Source organism: Indicator indicator, chromosome 2 (genome assembly GCF_027791375.1).
Source record: "Indicator indicator isolate 239-I01 chromosome 2, UM_Iind_1.1, whole genome shotgun sequence".
NCBI classification, from domain to species: Eukaryota; Metazoa; Chordata; class Aves; order Piciformes; family Indicatoridae; genus Indicator; species Indicator indicator.
In genome coordinates this window covers 1415258-1441485 of record NC_072011.1, presented here as the reverse complement: position 1 = coordinate 1441485, position 26228 = coordinate 1415258, and positions in this window count along the sequence as shown.

Below are 26228 nucleotides of genomic sequence, written 5' to 3'. Positions count from 1 at the left end.
TCTTGTCCAACTCACCTGCAGTCAGCATTGGGTTGGAAGAGACCCTTAAAGGTCATCTTGTCCAACTCACCTGCAGTCAGCATTGGGTTGGAAGAGACCCTTAAAGGTCATCTTGACCAACTCACCTGCAGTCAGCATTGGGTTGGAAGAGACCCTTAAAGGTCATCTTGACCAACTCACCTGCAGTCAGCATTGGGTTGGAAGAGACCCTTAAAGGTCATCTTGACCAACTCACCTGCAGTCAGCATTGGGTTGGAAGAGACCCTTAAAAGTTATCCTGTCCAACCCCCAGCAGTTAGCATTGGGTTGGAAGAGACCCTTAAAGGTCATCTTGTCCAACTCACCTGCAGTCAGCATTGGGTTGGAAGAGACCCTTAAAGGTCATCTTGTCCAACTCACCTGCAGTCAGCATTGGGTTGGAAGAGACCCTTAAAGGTCATCTTGTCCAACTCACCTGCAGTCAGCATTGGGTTGGAAGAGACCCTTAAAGGTCATCTTGTCCAACTCACCTGCAGTCAGCATTGGGTTGGAAGAGACCCTTAAAGGTCATCTTGTCCAACTCACCTGCAGTCAGCATTGGGTTGGAAGAGACCCTTAAAGGTCATCTTGTCCAACTCACCTGCAGTCAGCATTGGGTTGGAAGAGACCCTTAAAGGTCATCTTGACCAACTCACCTGCAGTCAGCATTGGGTTGGAAGAGACCCTTAAAGGTCATCTTGTCCAACTCACCTGCAGTCAGCATTGGGTTGGAAGAGACCCTTAAAGGTCATCTTGACCAACTCACCTGCAGTCAGCATTGGGTTGGAAGAGACCCTTAAAGGTCATCTTGACCAACCCCCAGCAGTCAGCATTGGGTTGGAAGAGACCCTTAAAGGTCATCTTGTCCAACTCACCTGCAGTCAGCATTGGGTTGGAAGAGACCCTTAAAGGTCATCTTGTCCAACTCACCTGCAGTCAGCATTGGGTTGGAAGAGACCCTTAAAGGTCATCTTGACCAACTCACCTGCAGTCAGCATTGGGTTGGAAGAGACCCTTAAAGGTCATCTTGACCAACTCACCTGCAGTCAGCATTGGGTTGGAAGAGACCCTTAAAGGTCATCTTGACCAACTCACCTGCAGTCAGCATTGGGTTGGAAGAGACCCTTAAAGGTCATCTTGACCAACTCCCAGCAGTCAGCATTGGGTTGGAAGAGACCCTGAAGGTCATCTTATCCAACTCCCAGCAGTCAGCAGGGACACCTCCAGCTGGAGCAGCCTGCCCAGGGCCACATCAAGTCTGATCTTGAATGTGTCCAGGGATGGAACCTCAACTACATCCCTGGGCAACCTGTTTCAGTATTTCTTTGTGAAGAACTTTCTGCTGAAGTCCAACCTAAATCTGCCCTGCTCCAGTTTCAAACCATTGCCCCTCATCCAATCACTCCAAGTCCTTCTAAGCAGTCCCTCCTTAGCCTTCCTGTAGGTCCCCTTTCAATATTGAAAGGTAGCTATAAGTTTTCCCCAGAGCCTTCTCTTCTGCAGGCTGAAGAGCCTCAATTCTTTCAGCCTGTCTTCATTAGAGAGGTGCTCTCCAGATGTGTAAGAGTTTGTGCCTCTTGTCAAGAGTTTTGTTTTCAGTTCTTATCCAAACCTCTAACAGACCTATGTGTAAAATGTAAATATAAAAAGTTGAGGAAGCACTCTCCAAACCCTGTATCCACACTGCTTCCAAACTGGAAGATAATCCATCCAAACACATTCTGGATTAGAAACTTTATTCTTTATTACTCCTTACTGTAAGAAAACCAAACCAAACCAAAACACAAAAAAAAACAAAGCAAAGCAAAACAAAAGCAAAACAAAAAACAAAGCAAAACAAAACAAAACAAAACAAAAAAAACCAGCAAAACAAAACAAAAAAAAAAGCAAAACAAAACAAAAGCAAAACAAAAACCAAAGCAAAGCAAAACAAAAGCAAAACTAAAAGCAAAGCAAAGCAAAACAAAACATAAAAACCCAAACCAAACCAACAACCAAAAACCCCTCACCCCAAACAACAACCCAAACAACAACAAAAAAATAAACCCCAAAGCTGTTCTGTTTTGAGTTGAGGATTTCTAAGGATTTACTTGCAAACACAAACAGCCAATAGAATTTGTTGGGGAAAAAATGCCTGTGTGGTAAAGCATCAAAGTCTGGGATATAAATTCTGAGCATGTTTTATAACATTGGTTACACAGTGAGCAAGCTGCCTCCACCTGCTCTGGCAGGGGGGTTGGACTCTCTGATCTCTGGAGGTCCCTTCTAACCCCTAAGAGCCTGTGATCCCTGTGATCCCTGTGATCCCTGTGACCTGAAGTGTACAGAGTTTAAATGTTATGTCTTAAGTTGTATTGGTGCAAACTGTAACTGGAATATGGATTTTTAATGCAGTCATTCCAGCACAAAATTGTCAGGGCTGGAAGGGACCTCAAGGCTCAGCCAGTTCCAACCCCCTGCCATGGGCAGGGACACCTCACACCACAGCAGGTTGCTCACAGCCACATCCAGCCTGGCTGCAAAAACCTCCAGGGATGAGGCTTCCACCACCTCCCTGGGCAGCCTGTGCCAGTCTCTCACCACCCTCATGGGGAACAACTTCTTCCTAACCTCTAATCTAAATCTCCCCTCCTCTAGCTTAGATCCATTCCCCCCAGTCCTGTCACTATCTGACACCCTAAAAACTCCCTCCCCAGCTTTCTTGTAGGATCCTTCAGATATTGTAAGGCCACAAGAAGGTCTCCTGGGAGCCTTCTCCTCTCCAGACTGAACCACCCCAACTCTCTCAGCCTGCTGTTGAGCAAACTGATCACAGTTTCTTGTGGCAATCATCAATGGCCCAGTAAAAAAATGGCATTTAGGAGGAAAAAAAGACTTTTGTTCTCTTTGTCACACTGCTTTACTACTCTTCTTTCTTGTCTGAGCATAAGTGTGCCTCCTCAAAAATCACATTAGCTTTCTCCTCCTGAATCTCCCCACTTCTAGTTTTGCTCCATTCCCCCCAGTCCTATCAATCCCTGAAACTCTCAAAAGTCCCTCCTCAGCTTTCTTGTAGTCCCCTTCAGATCCTGGAAGGCCACAACAAGGTCTCTTCAGAGCCTTCTCTTCTCCAGACTGAACAACTCCATGCATCCATGGAGAAGAAATGCAAACGTTAGACTGCAGAATTTAATCAATGCCAATAAATGTCAGACTTTTGCTTCCTGAGAGATTCATTTTGTGTTTTCCAAAGCAAAAAAAAAGATTAAAAAAAAAATATGAGGAGAGAGCTTCTCTAGTAAGTGAATGGTAATGGCTCTTCTGGTAAATGTCATCAAAACAATTTAAATATCCAATATTCTGTTCCACATCCATAGAAGTGGAGCAGCACACTAATAAATAATAGCAGTGATTCGAGTCTGCAGCTCAGCCAAACCTAATAAAAGGCTGAAAATAAATGAGAGGTCGAAATATTCGAGCAGTGATTCAGCAAGACCCTTGAAATAAACACATGGGAAAAGCATTAGAGGCAGGGAGAGCTCAGCTTGATAATAGCTGGCATTCTGCTCATGGAAAAAAAAAAATGCTTGGCTTTATTGCCTAACACAGGAAGCTTTCTGCTACTGGTTCATACCAAAGCACATTGAAAAAACAAAAACAAAAACAAAAACAAGAACAACAAAAAAAAAAAACCCCCACAAACAAAAAAACCCACAAGACCCAAAAACCCCCAACCCCAAATGTCAAAACCTTGCTGTTTTTCCCTAATCTGAGCTATTTAAATAGGCAGATCCAAGAGGCACCATGAGTGACAGGAGTGACTCAGAGGAGGAATCTGACATTTGCAGTGACCATGTTTGGAATCAGAGATGAAGAAATCATTGCAGCAAGGAAACTGGACTACAAAGCATGAAGAGAATGCAGAACAGACTGAGTCCTGCTTCAGGAGAATCTTTGCACAGTGTGGGTATCTAAGGACTGCAAGCTCCAGAGAAGGAAAGATGAGTAATATTCCACTTACATTAAAAATTAACATCCAGAAATAGCTTGGCCACAGGAATTTGAATGTGGGGCAAGTGTAGAGACTTGCATCTGGGAGAGAGCAACCCCATGGAACAGTACAGGATCATAGAATCACAGAACTGTCAGGGCTGGAAGGGACCTCAAGGCTCATCCAGTTCCAACCCCCTGCCACGGGCAGGGACACCTCACACCACAGCAGGTTGCTCACAGCCACATCCAGCCTGGCTGCAAAAACCTCCAGGGATGAGGCTTCCACCACCTCCCTGGGCAACCTCTGCCAGTGTCTCACCACCCTCATGGGGAACAACTTCTTCCTGACATCCAATCTGAATCTCCCCACTTCTGGTTTTGCTCCATTCCCCCCAGTCCTCCCTGGGCAACCAGGATGGGGACTGACCTCTAGGAGAGCAGCACAGAGGAGAGGGACCTGGGGGTCCTCATGGATAGAAGGATGACCACGTGCCAACAATGGGTCTGCAAAGTCTCCAGACCCATCTGGATGTGTCCCTGTGTGACCTGTGCTAGATTCTATGGTACTGCTCTGGAAGGGGGGGTTGAACTCAAGGATCTCCAGAGGTCCCTTCCAACCCCTAACATCCTGTGTGCCTATAATGTGCTCTTATGGCAAAGAAAGCCAATGGCATCCTGGGGGGATTAGAAGGGCTCTGCTTAGTAGATCCAGAAAAATTCTCTTTCCCCTCTACTCTGCCCTGCTGAGGCCACAGATGGGATATTGTGTCCAGGTCTGGGCCCCTCAGGTCAAGAAGGACCTCAGGGAACTGCTTGAGAGAGTCCAGCAGAGAGCCCCAAAGCTGCTGAAGGCAGTGGAAGATCTTCCTTAGGAGGAGAGGCTGAGGGAGCTGAGGGCTCTGGAGCTTGGAGAGGAGGAGCCTGAGAGGTGAGCTCCTTGCTGGTGCTAAAGCTGTGCAGGGGGAGTGCCCAGAGGCTGGAGCCAGGCTCTGCTGGGTGATGCCCAATGCCAGCACAAGGGGCAGTGGTGGAAGCTGAGCCATAGGAAGTTCCATGGAAACAGGAGGAAGAATTTTTTTGCCTGGAAGAGGCTGCCCAGGGGTGTTGTGGAGTCTCCCTCTCTGGAGATATTCCAAGCCCAGCTGGCTGTGTTCCTATGTGAGCTGCTCTATGTGCCCCTGCTCTGGCAGGGGGTTGGACTGGATGAGCTTTGGTCTCTTCCAGCCCCTAACATTCTGTGACTGTATGTGAATCTAAGTCCCATACTCTCCCACTTCCCTGTTGGTAGCACTCCCTGCTCTGGAAACAGCATGTGGGCAGGAGCCATAGTTCCTCCCCATATTGCAGGGAAAGAACAGCTCCCTGTTTCCAGTGTCCTTCACTGGCATTTGACAGGGTTTGCAGATTTTTGAACTAAAAAAACTGACTGATCCTTCTTGAGCTTTCCTGTATGGAAAAAGGAGGGGCTCAGAGTCCAAGAGGTTGCCCCCAAGTTATAATTGTGCTTATCTTTAATATGCAAAGCAGCAATAGGAAGAAGAGCTGCATGTGGGTGTCAGACACACTCTGTTATGTGGGCACCAGGTGGGGGGTGGTGATGGCATTGAAAAAGGGTGGCAAGGGCTGTGGTGAGGAGCTGAGAGGGATGAATCTCCTCTTCCCATCCCTCAAGGCTGTGAACCTCTCAGGAGGCACTGCCTTGTCAGCTAAGAATACATGGCAGGACCTACAGGAGAGGAAAGAGCAGCAGCAGGAAGCAGATTGGAAGTGGGATTTTAACAGGTGATATGGGAATTGGCTGTGATTTTAACAGCTCTTGCAGTTGAGCAGACCCAAATCTTTCTTTGTGCTACCCTGGAGTGAATAATGAAACTCAGAGCACGCAAGGAAAAAAATTCTGTAAGGAGTAAAGCAAAGTGTTTTGCAGTGTTGAGCTGCTCACTTGAGGTGGGATCACAAATTAACTGGCAATATTGACATTTCATTGCAAATTGCTGGTGTCACTGAATTATCACTGATTAAAAAACCCTGAAAGTATCTGGGAAATAAGAAAAGTTTAGAATTTTATAAGGATTCCATCAGTTTCTGTCATTTTAAAGAGTATTAACAAGGCAGCACTATTGTGTAATATGTGCAGAGGAGGAAGGTAAGTCAGAAAGCTACTGAGGAAAGCAGAGATCACAGAATCACAGATCAGAGGCTCACAGGATGTCAGGCGTTGGAAGGGACCTCTGGAGAGCTTCCAGTCCAAGCCCCCTGACAGAGCAGGACCAGAGAATCCAGCACAGGTCACACAGGAACACATCCAGACAGGGCTGCAAAGGCTCCAGACAAGGAGACTCCACAACCTCTCTGGGCAGCCTGCTCCAGGGCTCTGGGACCCTCCCAGTCAAGAAGTTCCTCCTCCTGTTGAGCTGGAACCTCCTGTGCTGCAGTTTCCATCCATTGCCCCTTGGCCTGTCCTAGGCTGCAACTGAGCAGAGCCTGTCCCTGTCCCCTCCTTCCTGACCCCCCAGCCCTCAGCTATTGAGAGACATTGATCAGATCCCTCTCAGCCTTCTCCTCTCCAGACTAAGCACCCCCAGGGCTCTCAGCCTCTCCTCCCCAGGCAGTGCTCCAGTCCCTTCAGCATCCTTGGAGTCCTCCCTTGGACTCTCTCCAGCAGATCCCTGTCCCTCCTCCACTGGGGAGCCCAGAGCTGGATGCAATATTCCAGGTGAGATCTCACCAGGGCAGAGTAGAGGGGGAGGAGAACCTCCCTGGCTCTGCTGGACACACTCCTCTGAATGCCCCCCAGGACCCCATTGGCCTTCTTGCCCCCCAGGGCACATTGCTGTCCCATGCAGAACTTGCTGCCCACCAGCACTCCCAGCTCCTTCTCCTTGGGGCTGCTCTCCAGCAGATCCCCTCCCACCCTGTCCTGCTGCAGTTTGTTCTTCCTGCCCAGGTGCAGGACTACTGCAGACACAGAATTTCAACACAGCCAGAAAAAAAAATCCATAAATCTGATTCTTTATTAGTTTTTCAATTAAAAAAAAGCCCTTCAGGATTGTGCACTAAAATGGAGTATTCAGTAGTCAGCAGCTCCTGAGCCAACAGGGAGCAGCAGTAGCTGGAGCAAAGCAATGTGTGGATGTTTCTGCCTCTGAACATCAGGAGGTTTAATGGCTGAGAACCATCATGACTAATGGTTTATAAAGAGAAATAGTGTGGGCTTAATTCTTCAGGGCTGGGACTCTGAGGGAATTCAGTTTTGTTCAGCAAATAAAGACTAAAGAACTGTTTAAAGGTATTTTCAGGGAGCATCTTTCTTTAACTAAAGTGATTGCAGGGACCACAGTGGTTTTGGGCAGTGTTGGGTACACTCCTACAGGAATGAGAACAATTTTCTTATGAGCTGTTTACTCTTTTTGTTCACTTCAAAATGCTCTCAGGAAGAATCATAATGATAGAATGGTCAGGGCTGGAAGGGACCTCCACAGCTCATCCAGTCCAAGCCCTCTGCACTCAGCAGGGACATCCCCAACTAGAGCAGCTTGCCCACAGCCCTCTCCAGCCTCACCTGCAAGATCTCCAGGGATGGAGCCTCAACCACCTCCCTGGGCAACCTGTGCCAGTGTTCCACCACCCTCCTGCTGCACAACTTCTTCCTCACATCCAATCTCAAGCTGCTCTGCTCTCCTTTGAAGCCATTGTCCCTGCTCCTGTCCCTGCAGCCCTTTGCAAACAGTCTCCCTGCAGCCTTCTTGGAGCCCCTTGGAGTCTCCTTCTCTGGAGCCTTTCCAACCCCACCTGGATGCATTGCTGTGTGGCCTGCCCTGGGTGGTGCTGCTCTGGCAGGGGGGTTGGACTGGAGGATCTCTGGAGGTCCCTTCCAACCTCTAATGTACTGTGATATTGTGACACTTTGAGATCAGATATCCACTTTGCTGCTTTGGAGGGAATGAGAAACAAACATTAGGAATGATTTAGTGAGGTTCACTGCTTCAGCAGCTGCACTTAGACTGATTATGGATTTCTGAAGGGATGAAAGTGCTTTTCCTTAGCACCACATATCTGTTTTAAGGTTATTGGCAGCTTCTGGGTAACTTTGTGTCATCAGAGGAAGACATGGACCTGTTGCAGACATGGACCTTGCAGAGCATTCAGAGACTCCTGCCTCAATGATATATGAGGTTCAGAGTCACCAGGCCTAAATCACACCTGGATTGAATGTGGTAATTGGTTGAAGAGCAGGACAACCATTTTGGAGGAGTGGGATTACAATTCTGCACCAAGCAGTGCCAGGAAATTGATTGGTGTTGGGTTACGGCAGGGAAGAAAGTGCTGCCCTTGACCTGTACTTCCTACCCTTTCACATGAGATATTAATAATTCCTTGTTGCTTCATTTGTTCTCTGATGCTTAACACTCTCCACTGGAGCCCAGACCTGCTTTCATGTGGCTCCATGTGCCCCACATTTGCTAAGCAGCATGGGGAGCTGTGGCAGAGGTTCTGGTGGAAAAGGCATTTTTCTGCCAGCCTATCAAAAATACCACAGCTATCCAAGTCCTGAGGACCCTTTTCAAGGCTCTTCGGTTTCATAAGCCATTTTCCTGGCATCTCAGAATGGCTACAGTTTGGTTTTATAAGGGGAAAGTACAGGATTATGTTTTTTTCCATCCTCTAAGCCACTCTATCATGACAGAGCTTCTGCCCATGTGGCTTTGTGTTCCTCAACAGGAACACAGAATCACAGAATTGTCAGGGTTGGAAAGGACCTCAAGGCTCATCCACTTCCAATCCCCCTGCCATGGGCAGGGACACCTCACACCACAGCAGGTTGCTCACAGCCACATCCAGCCTGGCTGCAAAAACCTCCAGGGATGAGGCTTCCACCACCTCCCTGGGCAACCTGTGCCAGTCTCTCACCACCCTCATGGGGAAGAATTTCTTCCTGATATCCAATCTGAATCCAGCCATTTCTAGTTTTGCTCCACTGCCCCCAGTTCTATCATTACTTGACACTCTCAAAAGTCCCTCCCCACCATGGAGGACAAGATGCCCACCATGGTCTAAAAAGATCTTCCTGTGCAATGATGATGCAAAGAACAGTATTGATTTGTTGATTTGTTGTCTATTTTGACTTGTAGTTTCAGGTAATTCCTGAAATTTACTGATTCTTTATAAAGAGAATCACAGAATACAGAAACATTCAAATTGGAAAAGCCCCTCAGGATCCCCAAGCCCAACCATTAACCCTACTCTCCAAGGGGCACCCCTAAACCACAGCCCCAAGCACCACAGCCAAACCACCTTCAAACACAGCCAGCCTTGGGCACTCCACCACCTCCCTGCCCAGCACATTCCAAGCCCTGACCACTCTGCTGCCTAAGGGCCACTCTAAACCTCCCCAGGGGCAGCTTGAGGCTCTGCCCTCTTCTTCTCTCACTAATCACCTGGCAGAAGAGACCAGCACCAACCTCTCCACAGCCTCCTTGCAGGGAGCTGCAGACAGCCAGGAGGTCTCCCCTCAGCCTCCTCTCTTTCACACTAACCAGCCCCAACTCCTTCAGCCTCTCTCCAGCACATTTCTTCTCCAGGCCCTTCCCAGCTTCCTTGCCCTCCTCTGCCCTGGCTCCAGCACCTCCACATCTCTCTTGCATTCAGGTGCCCAAAACTGGACACAACACTCCAGGTGTGGCCTCCCCAGAGCTGAGTCCCAGGGGACAATCCCCTCCCTGCTCCTGCTGGACACAGCATTGCTGATCCCAGCCAGGATGCCTTTGGCTTTCTTGGCCACCTGGGCACACTGCTGCCTCCTCTTCAGCTGCTTGGCCATCAGCACCCCCAGCTCCCTTGCTGCCAGCAGCTTTCCAGCCACACTGCCCCAAGCCTGCAGCCTTGCTTGGGGTTGTTGTGCCCCAGGTGCAGGATCTGGCACTTGGCCTTGTTGAAGCTCCTCCTGATAACCTTGGCCATGGATCCAATCTATCCAAGTCCCAAATGCAACAAATTAAGTCAGAAATAGTTATTTCTGGTGCAAAGAGAGGAAAATAATTGTATTTGAACATGGAGAGAGATGGAGGTAGCTGTTTTGACTAAGCGCTTATAATATTGCAATTATAGAGAACACATAAAGGAATCCAGAGGAATAAAAAAACCCAAGGAAAATCATAAAAAGTCAATTATGATTCTTTCTGAGGGGACTGGAAAACGAATTAAGGGCTTCTAAGTAAGTGCAAACAGAGAGAGAAGCTCAGTGGTGGACAGAAGCATGACAAATGGAAGTCAGGGCATAACAACTATTGCAGAGACCTGGTTCCTCCCAAAGGAAGAGGCCGCATTCTAGAGTTACAGGATGTTCCAAAAGAAAATGTTCAGCAGAGGAAAGGGAGGGCAGCTCTGAGTTGCAGGAAAGGTAAAAGCAAGCCTGAATGAGGAATAATAAAAAAAAAAATCAATCTGGCAGCATCAGGATGGAGCAAATGCCTGAGACCCAAAAATATGAAGTGGTGACTTAAAGACTTTTTACTGGCAAAGGAGTACAGAGCAAAGGACAGAACAATATCTCAGCTGCTCCAAATTAGTTGCTTTCAGTGGATCCTTGGTGATTGCATCATCTGAAGATAAGTGAGGGAGCAGTCAAGATAAAAAAGAGCAGATGAGAGATGGCAGCCCTTCTCCCAACCAGGAACTGACATGAGGACTATCAGAGAGGATTCCAGCTAGAGCTGGATTTTATTAACTTTATCTAATCTCAGATTTACTCAGGATTTGGAGCTTTTAAAGCTAGATTCCTATTAAAAAGTCTTTGATTTGTGAGTTGTGTTTTTTTTCCCCCATAAGGAAACTTGTAAAAAGAGGAATAGGAAAGGAGTAGAGGGAAAAGGTCCAACCAAAAGGGGGATGACAGCTGCAGAAGAAAGAACAGGGCATTAAGAACTTAGCAGAACACCTCAGACCTCAGAACACCTATTTTTTTCCATTCAGAGCCAGGGTGACATTCCAGCCCTCATCTCTCTGTGACCCTGATCTGCTTTGTGGCTGGTTTTACCCAGATGGGAAATAATTCTCCAGGAAACAGAGGTGTGAACACTGCAAGATTTGTCCATCACCTCCTATACCCAGCAACACCAACGCACATCCTGTGCTCCACTTCCTTCTTTTAAGGGGGTCTGCAGGTTCAGGCTGGGATTTAGCACTGCTGCTGAGCAGGCTTATTAGAGGACAAGTTGTTAATTCCTTTTTCAGTGCATGTTGATTTCAAATGAACATCACTGCAGTGATCTGCTGGAGAGAGTCCAAGGGAGGGCTCCAAGGATGCTGAAGGGACTGGAGCACTGCCTGGGGAGGAGAGGCTGAGAGCCCTGGGAGTGCTTAGTCTGGAGAAGAGAAGGCTGAGAGGGATCTGATCAATGTCTCTCAATAGCTGAGGGCTGGGGGTCAAGAGGGAGGGGACAGGGACAGGCTCTGCTCACTTGCAGCCTGGGATAGGCCAAGGGGCAATGGATGGAAACTGCAGCACAGGAGGTTCCACCTCCACAAGTGCAGGATCTTCTTGACTGGGAGGGTGACAGAGCCCTGGAGCAGGCTGCCCAGAGAGGTTGTGGAGTCTCCTCTGGAGCCTTTGCAGCCCTGTCTGGATGTGTTCCTGTGTGACCTGTGCTGGGTTCTCTGGTCCTGCTCTGGCAGGGAGCTTGGACTGGAAGCTCTCCAGAGGTCCCTTCCAACCCCTAACCTCCTGTGAGCCTCTGATCCTGTGGAAGGGTCAACAGAAAGCAAAGCAAGCATTCAAAAGTAATAGATGACTTTGGGGGAGGGGGTGTGAGTACAGAATATCCTACAGACTCAGAGCTCACATTCCCCATGTGTGTTGGAATTTACATTTGGAAATCTAATGAATTTCAGATGGTGGCTAAGGCTGCACCTTTGTCCTACTCTCTGTCTCAGTCCCTGCTGACAAGATAGGTTTCACTGACCTCTGGTGTCTGCAGACATTTTTTCTTTGCTATGTAACTCCTTTTGGTTCCAAATAAAGATCGACTTGCAATGGCTCAGCTGCTTTCTCTCTTTCCTTCTTTCTTTCTCCTTCTTTCTTCTTTTCTTTCTCTTCATTTTCTCCTTCCTTCCTTCCCCCTTCCCTTCCCTTCCCTTCCCTTCCCTTCCCTTCCCTTCCCTTCCCTTCCCTTCCCTTCCCTTCCCTTCCCTTCCCTTCCCTTCCCTTCCCTTCCTTCCCTTCCCTTCCCTTCCCTTCCTCCTTCCCTTCCCTTCCCTTCCCTTCCCTTCCCTTCCCTTCCCTTCCCTTCCCTTCCCTTCCCTTCCCTTCCCTTCCCTAACAGGGATGCTATACTTCTAGACTAAACATCTCCAAATTCAGCAGGTTGTGCTCCATAACCTTGAATTCATATGACAGAATGCCAGGGGCTGGAAGGGAGCTCCAAAGCTCATCCAGTCCAACCCCCTGCCAGAGCAGGGGCACCTACAGCAGCTCACACAGGAACACAGCCAGATGGGCTTGGAATATCTCCAGAGAGGGAGACTCCACAACCCCCCTGGGCAGCCTCCAACAGCCTTCTGTCACCCTCACAGGCAAAAAATTCTTCCTCCTGTTTGCATGGAACTTCCTATGGCTCAGCTTCCACCACTGCCCCTTGTGCTGGCATTGGGCATCACCCAGCAGAGCCTGGCTCCAGCCTCTGGGCACTCCCCCTGCACATCTTTAGCACCAGCAAGGAGCTCACCTCTCAGGCTCCTCATCTCCAAGCTCCAGAGCCCTCAGCTCCCTCAGCCTCTCCTCCTAAGGAAGATCTTCCACTGCCTTCAGCAGCTTTGGGGCTCTCTGCTGGACTCTCTCAAGCAGTTCCCTGAGGTCCTTCTTGACCTGAGAGGCCCAGAACCGGACACAAGATTCCAGCTGTGGCCTCAGCAGGGCAGAGTAGATGGGGAGGAGAACCTCTCTCGACCTACTGACCACAGCCCCTCTAATCCCCCCAGCACAGGTTGCGGAGAAGCTGATATTAGAAACTCAGAGCCATCTGCCTCTGTTGTCAGTGGAGAAAGAGCAATGTCTGAAGAGGACTAATCAGAAGAGCAGTTAGGAGATAAATAACCTATTCTGGTAATCAGCTTTGGAGAGGTTTACTTCTCTATCCTGACCACAGAGGGAGCCTCATCTCTGAACCTGGGAATCCATTAGATGCCAAAAGTAAGATGTTGTAAATAACCTCCTGAAACAACTGCTCTTTTATGAAGGAATCCTGTAGGTCTTTTCTTCCTGTTTTCCTTTTAAATATATATTTTATATATTTATATACCTGGCAATTAAAACCTGCAGTTATTTCGAAGCCACAAAATACCTTCTGAACTAATTTCCACTACTGTCTCCAGAAGTTCAGCCTGGCAAGCAAGAGAAATTTCCAACCTTTTAATACGGACAAGCATAGGAAATAGACCATATAGAAAGAGGAATTCTCTGGAAAGCTCTGCACTAAGATCTTCTCTTCAAAGGCCCTGAAACATAAAGGAAGTGCATTCACTCTGTTCAGGAATTTAATCTCTCTCTGCTTTTTTCAGATAGTCCCAAGCTGAGTGATGTGGTTGATAAGTCTGAAGGATGGGATGGGAGCCATCCAGAGGGACCTGGAGAGGTAGGATGAGCAGAATCCCCTGAGGTTCAATAAGGCAAAGTGTAAGATCTTGCTCCTAGGTCAGGGCAATCCTAGATACCAATACAGGCTGGGGGATGATGAAACTGAGAGCAGCCCTGCAGCAAAGGACTTGTTTCTTCTCTTTGTTTCTTAGCATCTCTGTTCATTTTTGGTCATATAAGCAGCATTCATTTGTTTGGCAGGAAAAAAAAAGAAAAAGAAAAAAAAAGAAAAAGAAAAAAAAAGAAAAAGAAAAAGAAAAAGAAAAAGAAAAAGAAAAAGAAAAAGAAAAAGAAAAAGAAAAAGAAAAAGAAAAAGAAAAAGAAAAAGAAAAAGAAAGAAAAAGAAAAAGAAAAAGAAAAAGAAAAAGAAAAAGAAAAAGAAAAAGAAAAAGAAAAAGAAAAAGAAAAAGAAAAAGGAAAAAGAAAAAGAAAAAGAAAAAGAAAAAGAAAAAGAAAAAGAAAAAGAAAAAGAAAAAGAAAAAGAAAAAGAAAAAGAAAAAGAAAAAGAAAAAGAAAAAGAAAAAGAAAAAGAAAAAGAAAAAGAAAAAGAAAAAGAAAAAGAAAAAATAAAAGGAAAAGGAAAAGGAAAAAGAAAGAAAAAAGGAAAAGAGAAAAAAGGGGAAAAAAGGACAAGAGTAAAAGGGTAAAAAAGGAAACGAAAAAGAAGAGATCACATTCTGACTCTCAGGTAGTATTTTCTGGAAAGGGCAGATCTCTTCCTTCTGGAAATAGTCTCCTCCACTCTTACTCACTGTTTGGTGAGAGGAATGTTCTTACCCACTGCAAACAAGACCTCTCTATTGATTTCTTTCATGCCTGAGAACATGAGACCTTGGATTCTGCAAGGAAAGCTGGAACTGAGCTTTTGAGTGCAGTTCAGCCTAACTAGGTGTGTCGGTGTGAGCTGAAATTCCCCCCCCACCAGCAATAACCAGGCTAGCCCAGTCTGGAAGCAAATGAAAAGCTGTATTTACAAGCAGAGTCTAAAATCTACAATGAAATGCAATGAATATGTACAAATATACAAAATTCACAACATTCACAAATATATACAATCAACAGAAAAGCACAACCAATCTCCCTTTGCTTCCCCCCAAGGGGACCCTCCCAAAGGGGCCTCCCTCTCCCAGGAGCTTCCCCCCAGACCCCCCTGGACAGAGAAGCAGAGTTTGTTAAGCAGAAAGTTGTTAACTTAGCTGCCAAGGTCAGTGTGTTATCTTCAGCCAGAAGAGAAGAAGAAACAGCAGCCAGACAGCCCAGCAACTGCCCCCACTGCCGAACGCAGAATGTGCAGAGTGCCTACTTTGTTTTGGGTAATAGTTCTTAAACATTTCTATCTATCCAATGGAAGTGTTTAGAACAATCAGTATTTTGCTTTCTTACACCCAATAGTGACTTATTTACATTCTTTCACTTTCTCTGTTCTGAACTTTGCAAGGAAAAATTAAAAAGACAGTTTCAAACCATCACACTAGGACAGAGCACAGCCAGGGCTGCTGCTGCTGCTGCTGCTGCTGCCTCTGTGTCCAGCTCCTGATAGATTTCACATAACCACTCTGCACACAATCTCACCTTTGTTGGAGCTGCCTTGTGGCCATATGTTTTTGCAGCTCCCTTTGCTGGGGCTTGTTAGAATCTGGGAATGAGATTCTTTTATTGTAGCTGATTTAGTGTTTGATTTGGTGTAGTATGCTTGAGAATCTCAAGCAAGTATTTGACAGCCAAGGAAATACCAAACGTGTTAGGCTGGGCTTGAGGTTATCTTGAAGGTTTGTGTAAGGCTGGAGCACCTCTGCTATGAGGACAGACTGAGAGAGTTGGGGTTGTGCAGTCTGGAGAAGAGAAGACTCCCAGGAGACTTTCTTGTGGCCATCCAGGATCTGAAGGGGGCTACAAGAAAGCTGGGGAGGGACTTTTGAGGGTGTCAGAGAGAGATAGGACTGGGGGGAATGGAGCAAAACCAGAAGTGGGGAGATTCAGATTGGATGTCAGGAAGAAGTTGTTCCCCATGAGGGTGGTGAGACACTGGCACAGGTTGCCCAGGGAGGTGGTGGAAGCCTCATCCCTGGAGATTTTTGCAGCCAGGCTGGATGTGGCTGTGAGCAACCTGCTGTGGTGTGAGGTGTCCCTGCCCATGGCAGGGGGATTGGAACTGGATGAGCCTTGAGGTCCCTTCCAGCCCTGACAGTTCTGTGATTCTGTGAACAAATGCACAAGCAAGAAAAACAGAATAAAAGAATCCAGACTTTATCAAGGTAAATTGTGATGGAGAACCTTTAAGAGTTTAATCCCTATCCCATTTGTAGGAGCTGGTGCTCATTGCTACTCTTCAGTAGGTTGTGGTGGGATGATTACGGGATGTGAGCATCTCCCTTGGGAAGAGAGACTGAGAGCCCTGAGGCTCTTTAGTGTGGAGAGGAGAAGGCTGAGAGGGATCTGATCAATGTCTATTAATAGCTGAGGGCTGGGGGGCAGGAGGCAGGGGACAGGGACAGGCTCTGCTCAGTTGCAGCCTGGGATAGGCCAAGGGGCAATGGATGGAAACTGCAGCACAGGAGGTTCCACCTCAACAGGAGGAGGAACTTTTTGACTGGGAGGGTGACAGAGCCCTGGAGCAGGCTGCCCAGAGAGGTTGTGGATCCTTGTCTGGAGCCTTTGCAGCCCTGTCTGGATATGTTCCTGTGTGACCTGTGCTGGATTCTCTGGTCCTGCTCTGGCAGGGGACTTGGACTAGAAGCTCTCCAGAGATCACTTCCAACCCCTGACATCCTGTGAGACTCTGATCTTCATCTCACCAAAGAGTTTTACTAGAGAAGATTAATCGAGGAAGAGTGGACCAGGGATCCATATCCTGTGCATGGGATCTGGGATCTCACATTGCTGGATAATGCTCTGTTTTGTAGCTGTCAAGAAGGAAGTGTGTGAGAATGTGAGGATGATAGCAATAAATCACTCAATGGTGTTATTTGGGAAATGTGGGATTGTGTACAAACCTGCAGAGGATTCTGAAGAAGCTTATTCATTTGGAAGTGAAGAGGCAGCTATTTTTTTTGTCCAAGACATTTTTCCATGTTTGTGTAATAAAAGAAAACAAACAAACAAACAAAAAGCAAACATAGTAACAGAGTCCCTTAAGAGATCTTCCTTCTGCTTTGGAATTTGGAGGAATCTGGAGTGATGTGTTTGTAAAATGTAGCTTTAATGCTTCTGTTCTAGGCAGCAGACAAATACAGGCTGGGGGATGAAGAAAAGGAGAACAGGTCTGAAGAAAAGGAGTTGGGGCTGCTGGTGGATGAGAAGCCAACAGCCAACAGCCAATGGCAGCCTGGGCAGCATCAAAAGAAGTGTGACCAGAGATGGAGAGAGGTGATTCTGACACTTTGCTCTGCTCTGCTCAGACCTCCCCTGCAGTGCTGTGTGCAGCTCTGGAGCCCTCAGCACAGGAAGCACATGGAGCTGATGGAGAGGGGCCAGAGGAGGCCAGGAAAATGCTCAGGGGCTTGGAGCAGCTCTGCTAGGAGGACAGGCTGAGGGAGCTGGGGGTGTTCAGCCTGGAGAAGAGAAGGCTGCAGGGAGACCTAAGAGCAGCCTGCCAGGACCTGAAGGGGCTCCAAGAAGGCTGCAGAGAGACTGTTTGCAAAGGGCTGCAGGGACAGGAGCAGGGACAATGGCTTCAAAGGAGAGCAGAGCAGCTTGAGATTGGATGTGAGGAGGAAGTTGTGCAGCAGGAGGGTGGTGGAACACTGGCACAGTTTGCTCAGGGAGGTGGTTGAGGCTCCATCCTTGGAAACATTCAAGGTCAGTCTGGACAAGGCTCTGAGCAACCTGATCTAGTGGAGGATGTCTCTGCTCACCTTCCAACACAAACCATTCCATGATTTTTCACAAGAAATTCCACATAAATCGGCCTAGCCTGGTCAAAATCTGCAATTCTCTTTTTTTTTCCAAAGTGAGTTGGACTTTTAAATATTAAAAAGATAAGGGAAAAATCAAACATTGTTCAAACACAGCAAAGCTGCATAATGTACTAAACCCTGCTCTTGCTGTGCAGCTAAGGAGGCTCTGTTACAATAGGACACCATTTAATATTATTATAGGATTTTTTTACAGGTAATTATCAAGGAAGCTGGTCCATGAATTGTTTGTGTGTGTGTCATCCTGCTTTTTCAGAGAAAAATGATGATTTTCTCATAAATTTTTGGTAAACTCTCATAGAGTTTTGTGAGCTCCAGCTGATTATGCACACTGCACTCACCTCAAGAGGACCTCCTGAAAACCCAACAGGTTTAGTTTCATTTAAGCTTTCCATCCCTAATATTTCTCCCAGATTTATTTTTCCAGATGCAAAGCAGCTCCACATTGGAGTGGTGAGAGTAAATGTGCTGGAGAGAGACTGAAGGGACTGGGGCTGGTTAGTGTGAAAGAGAGGAGGCTGAGGGGAGACCTCCTGGCTGTCTGCAGCTCCCTGCAAGGAGGTTGTGGAGAGGTTGGTGCTGGTCTCTTCTGCCAGGTCAGTAGTGAGAGAAGAAGAGGGCAGAGCCTCAAGCTGCCCCTGGGGAGGTTTAGAGTGGCCCTTAGGCAGCAGAGTGGTCAGGGCTTGGAATGTGCTGGGCAGGGAGGTGGTGGAGTGCCCAAGGCTGGCTGTGTTTGAAGGTGGTTTGGCTGTGGTGCTTGGGGCTGTGGTTTAGGGGTGCCCCTTGGAGAGTAGGGTTAATGGTTGGGCTTGGGGCTCCTGAGGGGCTTCTCCAGCCTGAATGTTGCTGGGATTCTACAATTGACAGCTGAAGAACTTCCTGGGGTGCATTAAGAGGAGAGTGTCCAGCAGATCCAGGGAGGTTCTACTCCCCCTCTACTCTGCCCTGGTGAGGCTTTACCTGGAATATTGCATCCAGTTCTGGGTAGAACTGGGTGGGGGAAAAAAAAAGATGGAAAACTTTTTCTTCCTGTCAAATTTAAAGCAATTAGAACCATAGGAATGTTTCATCTGGACCTGTAAATTCACTGAGTTCAGCCATCGACCTATCACCACCATGGCCATTAAACCATGTCCCTAAGTGCCCTGTCCTGCAATTGTCCACATCTGTCATAATTCTTCCAATGGTTTCCCATTTAATGCCAGTTAGAAGCTAACACAGCAGTGAGTGGCCCTGGTGCAAGGCCAATATGAGAGAATTTATTCAACAAAAGTCAATCCCAGATTGAGATTATAAACAGAATTTAATTATAACCCTTCAGAGAGCTCACAGCTATTTTATCACAAAGTAATTGATGGCAAGGGTTTAGCAAGGCAGTATCTAGCTCTGAGGGAATAATCAATGCTGCTTAAATGACTTGTGGCTAAGATAAAAATCTAACTAACCCCTCAGACTGCAAGGTTTGGGAAGAAATATTGCAATCCTTGAGGTCTTTGCAGGCAGCCATAAAAGTTACTTCATCAATAAGTGAGAATCATTGGGGTTTAGACTCACATAAGCCCTTAAAAAACAAAGACAAAATGAGGTGTCTAAAAGAGCAGAATTAAATTTATTTGGGATGCAATTGCAGGCTCCCAGGATGTCAGGGGTTGGAAGGGACCTCTGGAGATCTTCCAGTCCAAACCCCCTGCCAGAACAAGATCACCAGAGGGACAGGATGGCATCCAGAGGGACAGGATGGGATCCAGAGGGACCTGGACAAGCTGCAGAGGTGGTGCCCAGGTGAACTTCATGAAGTTCAACCAGAGCAAGTGCAGGGTTTTGCACCTGAGCTGAACAATCCTCACTGGCAAGACAGGCTGGGGGAGGAGGGGAGAGAAAGCAGCCCTGAGGAAAAGGACTTGGGGTGCTGGTGGGGGAGAAGCTGGCCAGGAGCAGGCAGTGTGAGCTTGCAGCACAGAAGGCAAATCACAGCCTGGGCTGCATCCAAAGCAGCATTGCAGCAGAGCCAGAGAGGTGATTCTGACACTTTGCTCTGCTCTGCTGAGACCTCACCTGCAGTGCTGTGTGCAGCTCTGGAGCCCTCAGCACAGGAAGGACATGGAGCTGATGGAGAGGGGCCAGAGGAGGCCAGGAAAAGGCTCAGCAGATTGAGATTGGATGTGAGGAAGAAGTTGTGCAGCAGGAGGGTGGTGGAACACTGGCACAGGTTGCCCAGGGAGGTGGTTGAGTCTCCATCCCTGGAGATGTTCCAGGTGAGGCTGGAGAGGGCTGTGGGCAAGCTGCTCTAGTTGGGGATGTCCCTGCTGAGTGCAGAGGGCTTGGACTGGATGAGCTGTGGAGGTCCCTTCTGGCCTGGATCATTCTATGATTCTGTGATTCTATGATTCTGTGTTTATATGATTCCAGTATTCTATGATTCTAGCCCAGGTCACACAGGAACACATCCAGATGGGCCTTGAAAGTCTCCATGTCATGTTCAGGCTGATCTTTTGCCTTTTTATTATGGCAAACCCTTAACTAGTGATGAGCAAGAAAGATCACTGTGGGGCACACACCAAAAATGTGCAGCTGGCTGATCTTTGCCCAGCTGGCACTCCTGAGCTCCAGGGCCATGAATGGCAGAGGAAAAGGATTGCTGGCAGCACTGTGCTGAATGTGAGCCAGCATATAATGTTTCTTTTAAGTGCACTTTCAAATGCACATACTCCTGGTGGAAAATAGTTGAGCCTCCAGCAGTGCTGTTTTTTTTCAGTGATAGGAAAGGTAAGCAGCAAAGGCAAAGCTGACCTGCACCGTGCTTGAGGGACTGCAGGTACTCGAGGGACTGCTGCTCTACTTTTCAGCCTTTTTACAGCATCATTTTGTAGAAAGAGCTCTTTTCCGTCTTTCTTCTTGTTTCCTTCCATCTTCTTCTTCCTTTTCCATCTTCTCTTGTTTCAGAGATTATTTCTAACATTAGCCAAAGATTATTTCTGACATTAGCCAGAGATTATTTCTGATATTAGCCAGAGATGATTATTTCTGACATAAGGCAAAGATTATTTCTTACTTTAGTTTCCCGTAGAAGGCTCAAGATGGCTGCAAATTTTCTGGAAAGGAAAAGCCTAAGGATTAATTTTGTAGGAGGAGGGAGTGTGGCCACTTCCAAAGAACAAGTTCTTGGCCATGAGGGTAGGCTGCGAACAAGGTCTTAACCATGAGGGCAGTGGAACACTGGCACAGGTTGCCCAGGGAGGTGGTGGAAGCCTCATCCCTGGAGGTTTTTAAGGCCAAGCTGGATGGGATTCTGAGCAACCTGATCTAGTGTGAGGTGTCTCTGCCCATGGCAGGGGGGTTGGAACTGGATGAGCCTTGAGGTCTCTTCCAATCCTGACAGTTCTGTGATTCTGTGAGAGGCTGAGGGAGCTGGGGGTGCTCAGCCTGGACAAGAGGAGGCTCAGGGGGGACCTTCTCACACTCCACAGCTACCTGAAGCAAAGGTGCAGTCAGGTGGGGGTCAGGCTCTGCTCCCAGGCAACTTGTGACAAGAGCAGAGGGCATGGCCTGAAGCTGTGCCAGGGGAGGCTTAGGTTGGATGTTAGGAAGCACTTCCTGAGGGAAAGGGGAATTGGCCCCTGGGATGGACTGCCCAGGGAGGTGGTGGAGTCACCCTCCCTGGAGGTGTTTCAGGCAAGCTTGGATGTGGCACTTGGTGCCATGGTCTGGTTGGTGTGGTGGGGTTAGGTCATAGGCTGGGCTGGGTGAGCTCAGAGCTCTGTGCCAGCCTCAGGGACTCTGTGACTCTGTGGGTCATCTCTCAAAGACAGAAGCACTGCTGCAAGCATCATCATTCTGTCAGACCCACAGGCATGCCCTGGATCCTTAAACCTGGAAATCCTTCCTGCAGGAAAGTGTATTCTTTGTGCCAGAGCACAGGACAAGCTGAAGAACCAAGCTGACTTCTTCTGAAGCAGATTATCTTCACAAATGTCAGGAATGGAACATTTGATAGACTCAGGAATTTTTTCTGGGGGTAGAAATGCAAACCACAATGAACATCTGCACCTTGAGAAATAAATTCTTCCTTGTACCTTCTTTGCTTTTGGTAACTATTATCTTTAACATGTGAGCAATGAGGACTGCAGTCATAAAAACATGTCAGGAACATTCTTGCTTTAACAGCTGCTCATAAATCTTACGGCATATTGAAATCCAATTTCTACACCATAAATAATGTGACACATCCCCTATTGAAAAGTAATCCTTTCATCCTGTGGTGCTGTGTTTGACAGCTTACAGGTACTCAGAGCACAGAGTTCCTAGGACAGACCAAGAGACACCTGCAGATGGCCAGGGATTTATAACAGACATGAAGGACCAAGAGTGTGGCACTATTTTTATTGTGGTACTACTAAATCACAGGATGTTAGGGGTTGGAAGGGACCTCTGGAGAGCTTCCAGTCCAACCCCCTGCCAGAGCAGGACCAGAGAATCCAGCACAGGTCACACAGGAACACATCCAGACAGGGCTGCAAAGGCTCCACACAAGGAGACTCCACAACCTCTCTGGGCAGCCTGCTCCAGGGCTCTGGCACCCTCCCACTCAAGAAGTTCCTCCTCATGTTGAGGTGGAACCTCCTGTGCTGCAGTTTCCATCCATTGCCCCTTGGCCTATCCCAGGCTGCAACTGAGCAGAGCCTGTCCCTGTCCCCTCCCTCTTGACCCCCAGCCCTCAGCTATTGAGAGACATTGATCAGATCCCTCTCAGCCTTCTCCTCTCCAGACTAAGCACCCCCAGGGCTCTCAGCCTCTCCTCGCCAGGCAGTGCTTCAGTCCCTACAGCATCCTTGGAGCCCTCCCTTGGACTCCCTCCAGTAGCTCACAGTGATGTTAATTTGCAATAAATCTGCATTGCAAAGGAGTTAACAGCTGACACACAGCCACAGATATTGATAGACATTGATTAGATCCCTGACCCCTTTTAACTGACAGCTTTTAGCTGTTTACAGAATCAGAACCACAGAATCAGAGACTTAAGCAGGTTGGAAAAGACCTTCCAGATCAGCCACTCCAACCTCTCACCCAGCACCACCTAACCAACCAACCCATGGCACTGAGTGCCTCATCCAGGTTCTTTTAAAACACTTCCAGGGATGGTGACTCCGCCACCTCCCTGGGCAGCACATCCCAATGGCCAATCCCAGGGCTCAGGCTGCCCCTTCCTTGCTGACACCCAGCCCTCAGCTCTTTATAGACATTTATTAGATAGTGGTGGAGGATGGCTCTGGCAATTGCCAGTGAATGGCATGCAGTGGGGATAAAAAAAATACCCCAACAAAACCCAAACCACATTTCCTCTCTCAAAACGGATCACACTCTGGGGAGGTTTGGAGAACACAACATGTTGCATCATTTCAAATGCCATCTGGCAATGGCAGCAGCTCCCATCTCTATTTGCACAGAGGCTGAAGAACTAATGGACTCTAGTGAATAAGTCAAGGAGGACAAACCATCTAGTTTCTTAAAGTTTCTGTGCAGTTCAAGTGGGTGGATGAACCTTCTAAGGGACAGAAAGGCTCTGAGTGTTGGTATGTAAATATTTATACCCACATTTCAATGCTGCTCTTTGAGATTTCACCATCCAGCCCAAGAAGAAGGGAAGAAAGAACTTCCAAGAGATTGCAACAGATCTAAGAACAACCTGGAAGTGCTACAGCTGAAATTGCTTTAACAATCTTTCTAAACTTTAAAGCTCTTCCCAGGAGAAAACCATAAAATGGATGATTGCATTTCATTCAGAGGAAAAAATGTAGCAGCAAGATGCAGAGAGAATATTTGGTGCTCCCTCAGCACTTCACTTACAGGGTTTGGCTGTTGGTTCCAAAGGTAGTGGTAGACACATCTGTATTGGGTTTGGCCAAGCTGGAGTTAATTCTCCAGTGCTGTGTTTTGCAGCAGCAGTTGATAACATAGCAATGTTTTGGCTACTGTTGAATAAGTACCCAGGCTATGTCTTTTCAATGTTTCCCTGCCCCAAGAGTACATTGAGGGATGGGCAGGATCTTGGGAGGGGACATGGCTGAGCTGGCATACCTGGACTGGCCAAAGAAGTATTCCATGCCATATGACGTCAGCTCAGATATAAGAATGAAGTAAAAGAAGGAAGTGGGGGGATTGGTCCATGGCGTCTATCCTCCCAAGCAACTACCAAGCTTAGAGAGCCCTGCTTCCCGAGACCGACCATCGTCCTGCTGATGGGAAGTAGAGACTAACATCTCTCTCTTGCTTCCGCGCGGTCTATTGCTTTTGACTATTATTGTTATTAAATTCGCTTCTATCTTATTATTAGCTTTGGTCAATTTTTTTTTTCTTCCTCCCCTCTCCCCCTGTCCATTTAAGAGGGGGAGTGATAGAGCGGCTTTGGTGGGCAGCTGGCCTCCAGGCCAGGGCCAAACCATCACTGACTCTTCAGAGGGTACAAAAACAAACAGGCAAAATTTGATGCAGAAAAGAAGAAGCCTTTGCCTCTTGAGATAAAATGTTTAAGCAGGTTCCTCATGTTGGAAAGTTGGGTTGCAGTTTGAAATCATGCAAGAGGCTTTTATAACAAAAAAAAAACCACATAAGGATGGTTTGGACTGAGAAGGCTTTATCAACACTGAATCTATCCTGCCACCTATTTCACCAGTTGTGCATTTTTCAGGAGTCAGAATTTCACATTTCCTCCTCTTCATGCTGAGTGAGAGACCAGTGGACATTGAACTGCAAACAGGATTTCCACTGATCCCTGTCTGTGGGAACAGGAGTTATCACTGCATGCACTCAGGGGGTGACTCACTGAGCAGCATAGCTCTCAGATGATCACATTTCCTTTATGCTTCTCTTTTGAATTTACTCAATTCTTACAATGAAAGGATCAGAGGAGAAGCACAGAATCACAGAATTGTCAGGGTTGGAAGAGACCTCAAGGCTCATCCAGTTCCAACCCCCTGCCATGGGCAGGGACACCTCACACCAGAGCAGGTTGCTCACAGCCACATCCAGCCTGGCTGCAAAACCCTCCAGGGATGAGGCTTCCACCACCTCCTGGGCACCCTGTGCCAGTGTCTCACCACCCTTAGTCTTTGTGTCCCTGACATGATGGTATGAGGTCATCCTTGAGTAGATAGGAAAACTTCTTAGTTCCTACCTGCCTCTGCAACAACACAGGCTCACAGGATCAGAGGCTCACAGGATGTCAGGGGTTGGAAGGGACCTCTGGAGAGCTTCCAGTCCATGCCCCCTGCCAGAGCAGGAGCAGAGAATCCAGCACAAGTCACACAGGAACACATCCAGACAGGGCTGCAAAGGCTCCACACAAGGAGACTCCACAACCTCTCTGGGCAGCCTGCTCCAGGGCTCTGGCACCCTCCCAGTCAAGAGGTTCCTCCTCCTGTTGAGGTGGAACCTCCTGTGCTGCAGTTTCCATCCATTGCCCTTTGGCCTATCCCAGGCTGCAACTGAGCAGAGCTTGTCCCTGTCCCCTCCCTCCTGACCCCCAACCCTCAGATATTTATAAATTGAATAAATCTCCTCTCAGCATTCTCCTCTCCAGACTAACCACCCCCAGGCCTCCCCACACAGTGCTTCAGCATCCTTGGAGTGCTCCTTTGGACTCTCTCCAGTAGCTCACAGTGATCATAGAATCATAGAATCATAGAATCAAGAAGACTGGAAGAGACCTCAAAGATCATCAAGTCCAACCTGTCACCCTAAACCTCATGACTATCTAAACCATGGCACCAAGTGTCATGTTCACTTGCAATAAATCTGCATTGCAAAGGAGTTAACAGCTGACACCCAGCCCACAGGTATTGATAGACATTGATTAGATCCCCTGACCCCTTTTAACTGACAGCTTTTGGCTGTTTTCACAATCAGAACCACAGTCTTCTCTTCTCCAGACCAAACAGCCCCAGGGCTCTCTTCCCAGGGCAGTGCTCACAGGAGGAAGTGAAATTAATGATATGAGCTTAGCTGGGCCAACAATCCAACACCTGATTCACAGAAAATGGTGTAGCTTTTGGCCTTCTCCTTTGCTTATGGTGGAATGATGAAGCTGAGCAGCATTCAGGACAGTGATCAAGAGCCCTTGCTGGGAGGAACAGGCAGTCTGTAGTTTTTGGAGCTGCTCCCTGGAGCTTTAACATTCTTCATAGTTTCTCAGTTTTTTTTTTTTTTTTGCCTTAGTGGTAAAATGTGTTCACCACAGAGGTTTGGTAGCTCTTTAGAACCTGAGCACCTGGCCCTCTAATGAGGGCTGGAAACCTAGTGCCATGCTAAGGTTTTCTGGTGCAGATCATTTTCACCACTTTGGGTCAGATGCTCCCAGTCAGCCATGGGTGATAATAAAAATCTTGTCAGGATTGATGCTGAGATGAACGGAGGCAGGGAGGAGTGAGCCTTGGCTTGGATGAGGAGAGAGGTAAAGGGGGACTGCTCTCCAGCATGCAGGTCAGTTAATTCCTCTGTGCTTTTGGGGAGAAGCAAGTAGAGAACAAAGATACAACTGTGAAAAAGAAAACGAAGAGAGAAAGGACATCAAGAAAAAGACAGCAGAATGGAGCAGTGGAGACAGGCTGAGAGCTGGGCAGGGAGAATGGAAGGAAATTCAGCAAGAGCAAGAGGAGAGACTTGCACCTGGGAAGGAACAACCTCATGGAGCAGGAGAG